Source organism: Pteropus medius, unplaced genomic scaffold, assembly GCF_902729225.1.
Source record: "Pteropus medius unplaced genomic scaffold, Ma_sr-lr_union100, whole genome shotgun sequence".
Lineage (NCBI taxonomy): Eukaryota > Metazoa > Chordata > Mammalia > Chiroptera > Pteropodidae > Pteropus > Pteropus medius.
In genome coordinates, this window is record NW_024342469.1 from 1665966 (window position 1) to 1673922 (window position 7957).

The 7957-nt window shown below is 62.4% G+C and overlaps 1 non-coding gene across 1 annotated transcript; it reads left to right on the forward strand.

Annotated features, from left to right (window-relative positions):
* Positions 1 to 7237: 7237 nt before the first annotated feature.
* On the forward strand, positions 7238 to 7310 carry TRNAG-UCC (transfer RNA glycine (anticodon UCC)). The gene has a single exon. It is a non-coding gene; the product is annotated as a tRNA-Gly (tRNA).
* The last annotated feature ends 647 nt before the right edge of the window (positions 7311 to 7957 follow it).

Below are 7957 nucleotides of genomic sequence, written 5' to 3' on the forward strand. Positions count from 1 at the left end.
CCTCTGGGCAGGGCCCCCGCGGGGACCCCGGAGGGGACCCCCACCTCGAGGTCCCCACCGTGAGGATCCACTTCCGGGCAGCCTCTGTAGCCTGCGGAGCCCGCCCTGGGGCCATCGCCTGCAGCACTGACCCGCCTCCGATGGGGACACGGAACCACCCGCCTAGGGCCACCTCGGCCCCCCGACGCCGCCGGCCCTTTGGCTCGGCTCCCGCCTGCGTGACCCGGATGTCCTGTGCGTCGTTCCTGCCGTGTAAAGTGGCCGCAGTGACAATCCCGCGCCGTGCTTCCTTGAAGGGTCAGACAAGTTCATTCATGCGCAAGGCTTGGCGTGGCGCCTGGCCCCGGGGGGGACGCGGTCCGCGTTGGACGCTGTCACGCCCTGTAGGACCACGCGAGGCCCGGCCAGCTGCCTGCTCCCGGGGACCCCTGTGTCCGCTCCCGCGACCCCGCGCTGGACTCGGCCCCGCCCCCACGCATCGCTCATTCATCATTCATTCACTCGCCATTCGTTCATTCGCAGCTGCCTGCTGTCACCTGCCCCGCGCCAGGCACGGTCCCGCCCCACACAGGCGCCTCCCTCACGGCGCATGCGCCGTCGGCTCACTCATCCTGCGGCGGACGCAGCGGGGACGAGCCCCCCCCACGTTTCCTGCACCAGAGCCCAGCCTGGCCCCGCAGCCAAGGGTGGCACGTTGGTGTGACAGTTAGGCGTCCGAGTAAAGCAGCACTTCACCATCAGCCGCGTCCCCGTCGCTGTCCACTGCGCTTAGCTCCGGCCTCCAGCCCAGGGCCGGGATTGGGGGCGGGGCGGGGCGCTCGCGGTAGGGCTGACACCAAACAGGCAGGGCCTGGAGTTGACATAGCAACACGGCCTGGGGTTGGCATAGCAACGCGGCCGGAAACAGCGCCTCGGCCTCTGGCGGGAGGAAGGCTGGTGGCCGAACCGGATCTATCTCCAGCACTGATGCCTCGAGGGGAGCACGAGGGCACGAGGGTTTCCGACCCGGCCACCGCGGGGTCGCAGAGGATGGACTTGGAGGAGGGGTCAGCTCCTGGCCTCGAGCAGCGTCCTGGTCCCGCGGCCGCTGCTCGGTGGCTTCGGACACAGGGAGCCTGTGAGCGGGAAGTCTGCTTGTCATCTCTGCGTCCAGTGCCCTCCCGCCCCCGGAAGCCACCGCGGGCTGACGCAGGGACGCCTGGACAATTGTTTACTGTCACTAGACAGGCGGGCGCTCACCTCCCTCTGCTCACGTGTCTGCCGTGCCTGGCACAAAACAGGTGCTTGATGGCCAGAGTCGGGGGCTGTGCACGCACTCATCCGCAGCTCAGTAAGTCGAGTGAACAACAGTGACCACGAAGCTGTGTGTTGTTACCCGCAGCGCTCGGTACACACGAGGCCTCCATACTCCTGTGGCCACCCGGAGGAGAGAGAGCGGTGCCCGGCAGGCAAGCTGCTCAATGGCCGGCCAGACCCCTCACCGTGGCACAGCCCAAACGCCAGGGATCCCCGACCTCAAGGCGTTTCCCGCCACGCTGGACTCTGTCGAGCCCGCCGCCCACCCCAGCGGCGTCCCCACTGTGGCCTGGCCAGAACCTCTCAGAGAAGGAGGATGGGTCATCTTTCTGTGTTGTCGACCCACCCGGCTGCAGCCAGGGCCCGCATCCACCCAGCCGGCCAAGCAATAACGTAGCTGCCTTGCTGGCGAGGACGCCCCAGTGGGACGAGGCTGCTGGCCACCGCCAGAGCTGCGGGCAGGCCAGGACTGGGCAGCTCTGGGAGACGGGGCTGGTTCCAGGCCCTGGAGGACGGACAGTAGCAGTGAGTGGCATGGAAGCCACCAACCAGGGGCGGCCGGGGGCGTCCCACTCCAGCCTCACAGGGCTGAAGGTCATGGCACTGGCGTGGGCTGTGTGCTCCGGTGAGCTGACCGTCTGCGTCTGATGGTCTGAGCCACCTGGTGCCACCCAATCCTGGACGCTGGCAATGCCCAAAAGCCACAAGCTCTCACTGAGCATCACGGGCCAGCACCGTCCTTGGGACCAAGGGCACAACGAGGAGCGGGACCGGTCCTGGCCCCAAACAGCTGGCACTGTCTGAACCATCTCCTCACGGGACCTCAGCTCCACCTGCTCCTCCTTCCCTCTCTGCCTTGTGATCGTGTGGACGTCCTCGGAGACCCGAGGTCTGTCTGATGTGCCGAGTCCCACCCCCACTCCTTGCTGGAAGATTCGCTGACCTTTCCACTGCGGGCAGCCGGCCGTCTTGGGAGCCAGCCGGCTTAGCTCGCTGATGAAGCCATTCCCCCGCGGGTCAGATAGAGCGTGTTTGCGAGGCTGCCTGGGCTGTAATGCAGAGACACCCCGAGTCCTGCTCCACGCGGCCAGGGTCACAGACGGCGCCCCCGTCGGCCGGCCCGCGGTCAGCCCCTCGTCACCGGGATCATGCGGCTCCCGTAGGCGGACAGCGTCCCTGTATCCCTCACACCGCTCACCCACGCCCGGCTCCTGCCTGCGGACAGGAAACTGGACTCCCGTCCACGACCGAGAACCTCCGGGACAGGATTTGTGGCTGCCGCCCTCGGTCGCCGGGCCAAGGGAGGCGCCACCGAGCTCTCAGGGGGGCACAGCGTCCCGCGTGCGTGAGCTGAGTGCGCCCTCCGCAGGAAGCCCGTGCGCGCCCCCCACCCCCGGGAGACGAAGGCACGAGAGCTTGGCTGTGGGAGCCGCCGGGGCTAAGTGGAGGCGGGACGGTCAGAGGGGGTTCACGATGACCGTGTGGTCGCAGCCTGGGCGTGGTGTGGCCGAGGCGGTCACAGCTTGCCGGTCCGTCCCGTTCGGGCGGTGGACACGCCGCTGCGTCCGCTTCCTTTCATCAATGTATTTGATTCTCATGCGCAATCCTAGGGCCGCGCAGGGCAGGGCACGTCATCCACCTGTTCAGAATTTTTAAAAATATCATTGAAATTTTTAAGTGACGTTTATATTGCAAGGTGTATAAAGTCAGCTTTTCATGCTTCTTTCTCATTCACCCTCTTCAGTCCTTGCGAAGGCCTGCGGGGACTGGTGGACGGGCTGAGGCTCAGACGAGCGACATGGCCTGCGGGTCGCCGCGTCACACAGCCCGGACGTGGCTCCCCAGAACCACAGGGCACTCGGCCCCACGCTGCGGCCGGATAGCGTGAAAACCGACAGTGGCCCCAAAGGGTCCCCTCGTGAGCGTCCGCAAGGAGCCACCGCCATCGCCCTTCCCGGGTACCTGCCCTGCCGCTCATCCTGTGCCCGAGGCCCTGGCCCAAGGCGCCCACCTCTCCGCCAGTCCCAGGCGCCCCATGTCACGGAGAGGAGGATGATGGCCGTCTCCAGATTCGAGGCAGCCGATGGCCACAGGACACCGGGCGGGCTGGCGCCGGCGTCCAGGCGCCCGCCGAACCCCGTCTTCTGATTCCTTCAGTTCCTGCCCTCCCCGGTGCCACGCCCTCTCCCAGCATGCTCTCCCTGCGCCAAGAGACGCCGCAAGGACGGTTGTCGTGAGCGCTGGGTGCTGTCCCTCTGTGTGTGATCCGTGATCACACCACCGTCATCTTTCCTGGGACCCCACTCGGCACGCCAAGCTGAGGAAATGACGGGTGGGTCCCGGGTCCTGCCCTCGGGGGACTAGGAGCCAGCACAGCGGCGGTTGGCGGCACACCCGATGCCAGACAGGCTGCGGCCCCCGCCACACTGCGGGCCTCAGGCGCCACGTGCCTCAAAGGGGGCTGTGCCACCAGGCGCACAGGCAGTGTGACCCTGGAGGGAGCTACGTCATCAGATGCACGGGCAGCATGATGCCGGCAGAGGCGGCAGGGAGCCTGGAGCTATGGGAAAGCCACCGCCGCCGGACGGGGTTCGTTAGCGGGCGGCAGGCACCGTCCAGGCAGAGGGAAGAGACTCTGCCACGCGCTGAGGGCTGGAAGGCGCGAGATGCCCTGGACAGACAGGGATTTGGTTCCTGCCCGTGACCTTGCCCCTCGCCAGGCAGCACCAAGGCGCCCACACGTAGCAACCACACTGACCATGTGCGACTGTGCGGACACTGCCGTCAGCCCTGTGCCCCCGGCGCGGAGGCGTCCAAGGCCTCCGGCCGCAGACCCAGACCGGCCGTGGCTACCGGCAGCCCGCGCATCCCTCCCGGGAGCCAACCCTCCCCTTTCCGGAGCCCAACGTGGCGGTTCCATGGCGACAGGTCCTGGCTTGACCTCTGGCCCTGCCCATTCCATGTCACGTAAAGGGCGCTGACCCAGCCCCTCCTATCCCCACCCAGATGCCAGGCCTCGGGGGTGGCCACACGACCTCAGCCTGCCAGTCAGTGATGGACAAGAACTCAAGGTTCCTAAGAAAACGGCCAGGGGCAGGGGTGGGTGGACACGTGGCCCAGGGAGGGCCTTGCCCACGACTGTCCCCATTCCCCTACGGGAGGAGGGACCACGAAGCTGCTGGTTAGCACCTTGTCCCCACGTAGAGAGAGCGCCCTGAGGACGGAACCACATGAAATCAGGCAGGACCGATGGCCAGAAGCCAGGGCATGACAAATACAACCAGAGTCCCGAAAATGTCACTGGAGAGTCTGGGTCAGACTGGAGCTGATCCAGGCCACGCTTGGAGGGCCCAGTGCGCGGACCGATGCGTTTGGTCACCGTCATTTAGGGCCCTTAAATCCCCACTCTGTTCTCGTAACAGAAAGAGTCCTCGCGGATGGCACTTACCGGCCCCGCCCTGCGTGAGCTGGTCACAGGGGCCTCCGCTTCCCGAGCCCCAGCCCTGAGTCGCTGTGGTCCCCCTCACAATGACTCTGGGACGCGGCTGCTACAATCAGCCCACTGTACACACGAGGACACAGAATGTGGGGTGCAGTGGGGTGCGTGGTGGCTCGCCACCATCGCAGCGGATGAGCGGAGGGATCTAGACACGTCCCAGCCTTGACTGGCCCCTCGGCCTCTTGCGTGCCCAGGACGGCGTGCGGGCAGCTGTGGGGGATGTGTCTGGACCATGCGGGCGTGACCCATGAAGCAGTGAGGCGCTGGCGATGCTGCCGTCGGGGTTATAAAAGGCCAGGTCAGCCGCGATGACAAGGCGGGCTGCAGGGTGGCAGAATGGTGGCACGCAGCCAATCAGAGGGCTGTGACAATAACCAACCAGGTGACAGCTGCAAGAGTCTGGGCCCAAGGAGAGACAGCAGCCCTGCCACTCACCTGCTCGGGAGGCAAGTCCCCAGGAAGGCCACCCGGCATGACCCTGTCACCTCGTGGTCTGCAGTGGGGTGAGTCCAGCCAGGGGCTGCCGCACCTGGAGCCTGTCCCTTCTCTGCCGGCCGTAGGGCCGATGCCCGCAGCTTATGCCACTCCCTGGAAGAGTTCGATGTTTCCTACCTTTTCTTCTGTTGAGTAGGCGTTATTTTTAGAGCAGTTTCAGGTTTATAAGAAAATTGAACAAAAGTTACAGAGGTGTCCCAGGTCCCTCCTGCCCCCCAACCAGCATCCCCCACAGAGAGGGGCATTCGTTCCAATCGATGACCCTACACCGACTTGTCATCATCAGCCGGAGTCGGCCATTTACGCCAGGTCCCTCCTGGCGCTGTGCGTCCTGTGGGTTCAGACACACGTGTCACGACTCGTGTCCACCATTACAGTGTCACGCATAGAAGTCGCACCACCCTAGAAACCCTCCACGCTCCCCCTGTTCGTCCCGCCACCGACCCCCGACGACCGCTGACCTTTTCACTGTCCCCACGGTTACGCCTCTCCTGGAATGTTGCAGAGTGGGGATCGCACGGCGTGCAGCCTTCCCAGACCGTCTGCTCTCTCTCCGTCCCATGCACCTGAGGTCCCTCCCCGTCTGCTCGTGGCCTGACGGTGCATTTGCTCTTAGTGCTGAGACGACCCGTCGGCAGGGCCCCCGGTTGTTGACGGGTCACCTGCTGAAGGGCTTCTTGGTTCTTTCAGGTTTGGCGATTATGGATGAAGCTGTGGTCACAGGGTTTTGTGTGGACATGTTTTCAGATTATGAATGCCAAGGAGCGGGTGGCAGGACCTTTTGGGGGGAGCACGTTCAGTTTTGTAGGAAACTGCCCAACTGTCACCAAAGTGGCCGCCCCATTTCCATTCGGCCAGCAGTGAACGAGAGAGCTCCTGCAGGCCGGCGTCCTCGCCAGCCCTGGGGTCACCAGCGTTCGGATCTTAGGCGTGTCACGGTCCTTCACTCTTGTTTCTGATGGCTCTTTATTTTATGTTATTTATTGTTTAAAGTCATCACACAGTACAGATCATTTTTTCTGCTGTGTGGTTCTGTGAACCTCAACACATATCATCATGGACCTACCATGACCATCAAGGCAGAAAACAGCCATGGCCCCCAGAACACGGCGCATTGGCTGCTGACGGCCGCAGCCACCTGGATGGATTGCAAAGGCGTTAGGTTTGACGGAGCGACGTCCATCCAAACGGCTTTCCGAGTGTGTCATGGAGACGGAATCGCAGCGCGGGCCAAGCCCTTGGCATAACGCCTTTGAAATTCATCCACGTAATTACGGGCGTCACGTGCGTGCCCTTGTGTTGCTGCGTCGCGTCCCACAGCACGGGCGTGCCACGGCCGACGTGTCCACTGTCCCGCAGAAGGGACTGGGGTCGTTCTCTCCATTGGGGTGGGCACTAGGTAAAGTTGCTACGGGGATCCCTGAGCGTGCCCACACGGGCCCCCCTTTGTCAGGAGTCAGACAGTCGGATCACACGGGAGGTATCGCTTTAATTATAGAAATCGTCCGACCGTGTTTCAGAGTGGCCGTCTCGCTTCGCGTCCCCACCAATGACGTCCAAGGGTCTCTCTTCTTCCACAGACCCTCCGGTCTCGGTGTAAGTGTTTATATTTCAGCCACGCCAGCGGGCGGGCAGTGGCATCTCGTCGTGGTCCTTCCCGCCCTTATCACCGGCACATGATCCAGAAATCTTTCCATGGGATTATTTTCCATCTTTATGGTCCCTTTGCTGACTTCTCTGCTCGAGTGTTTAGTCTATTTGTGTGTGTGTGTGTGCGCTCAGAGTACAGTTCGATACTTTTTTTTACAGCTTTATTGAAATATAATAGACAATTAGTTGCTCATATTTATATTGTACAATTCAATGACTTTTTTTTCAATTATAATTGGGCTATTTATTTTCTTACCATTGAGTTTTGAGAGGCTTAAAAAAATACAACTGGGGCATGGTTCCATAGTGTAGCGGTGAGCACGTCTGCTTTCCACGCAGAAAGTCCTGGGTTCGCGCCCTAGTGGAGCCACGGTCCATGGTCTATGGCCATGGCACCCTGAACACGCCCGATGTCTGATCGCGGAAACTAAGCAGAGTGGGGGCTGGTTAATACTTGAGTGGGAGACCACCTCGGAAGATCAGGTGCTGTAGGCATAAATAATAATAATAATAAAATAAATACACCTGGATATGAATATTTTGTGGAATATGTGGTGCGCAAATATTAAATATTATATCCTCCTCGTAGCTGGCGGTGTCGGCTCCCATAGCAGCTGTAACAGAGGACCACGAACTGAGAGGCAGAAGCAACAGAGGTCCGCTCTCCCCTGGTGCTGGGGTTGTGGCCGGCGGTTCTGTGTGAGGCCTGTGGGCGGGGCCTGCTGGGGGCGGGGCCTGCAGTTCTGTGTGAGGCCTGCGGGGCGGGGCCTGCTCCCAGCCTTGCTTCTGGTTTGGATCCAGTGTCCCCAGCCTGCGGCTCCTCGACCATCTGCCCTCCGTGCGCGTCTGTCTCTGTGCCTAAAATGCCCCCTTTCCTTTGGAAGGACGCCAAGTGAGTCGGGTCGGGACCCACTCCATCGGTCTTATTTTACATGGGTGACATCCGTAAAAGACCCTGTTTCCAGCTGAGACCCCATCTGGGGTCCTGGGGGTTGGGACGTCCGCCTACGGATTTGG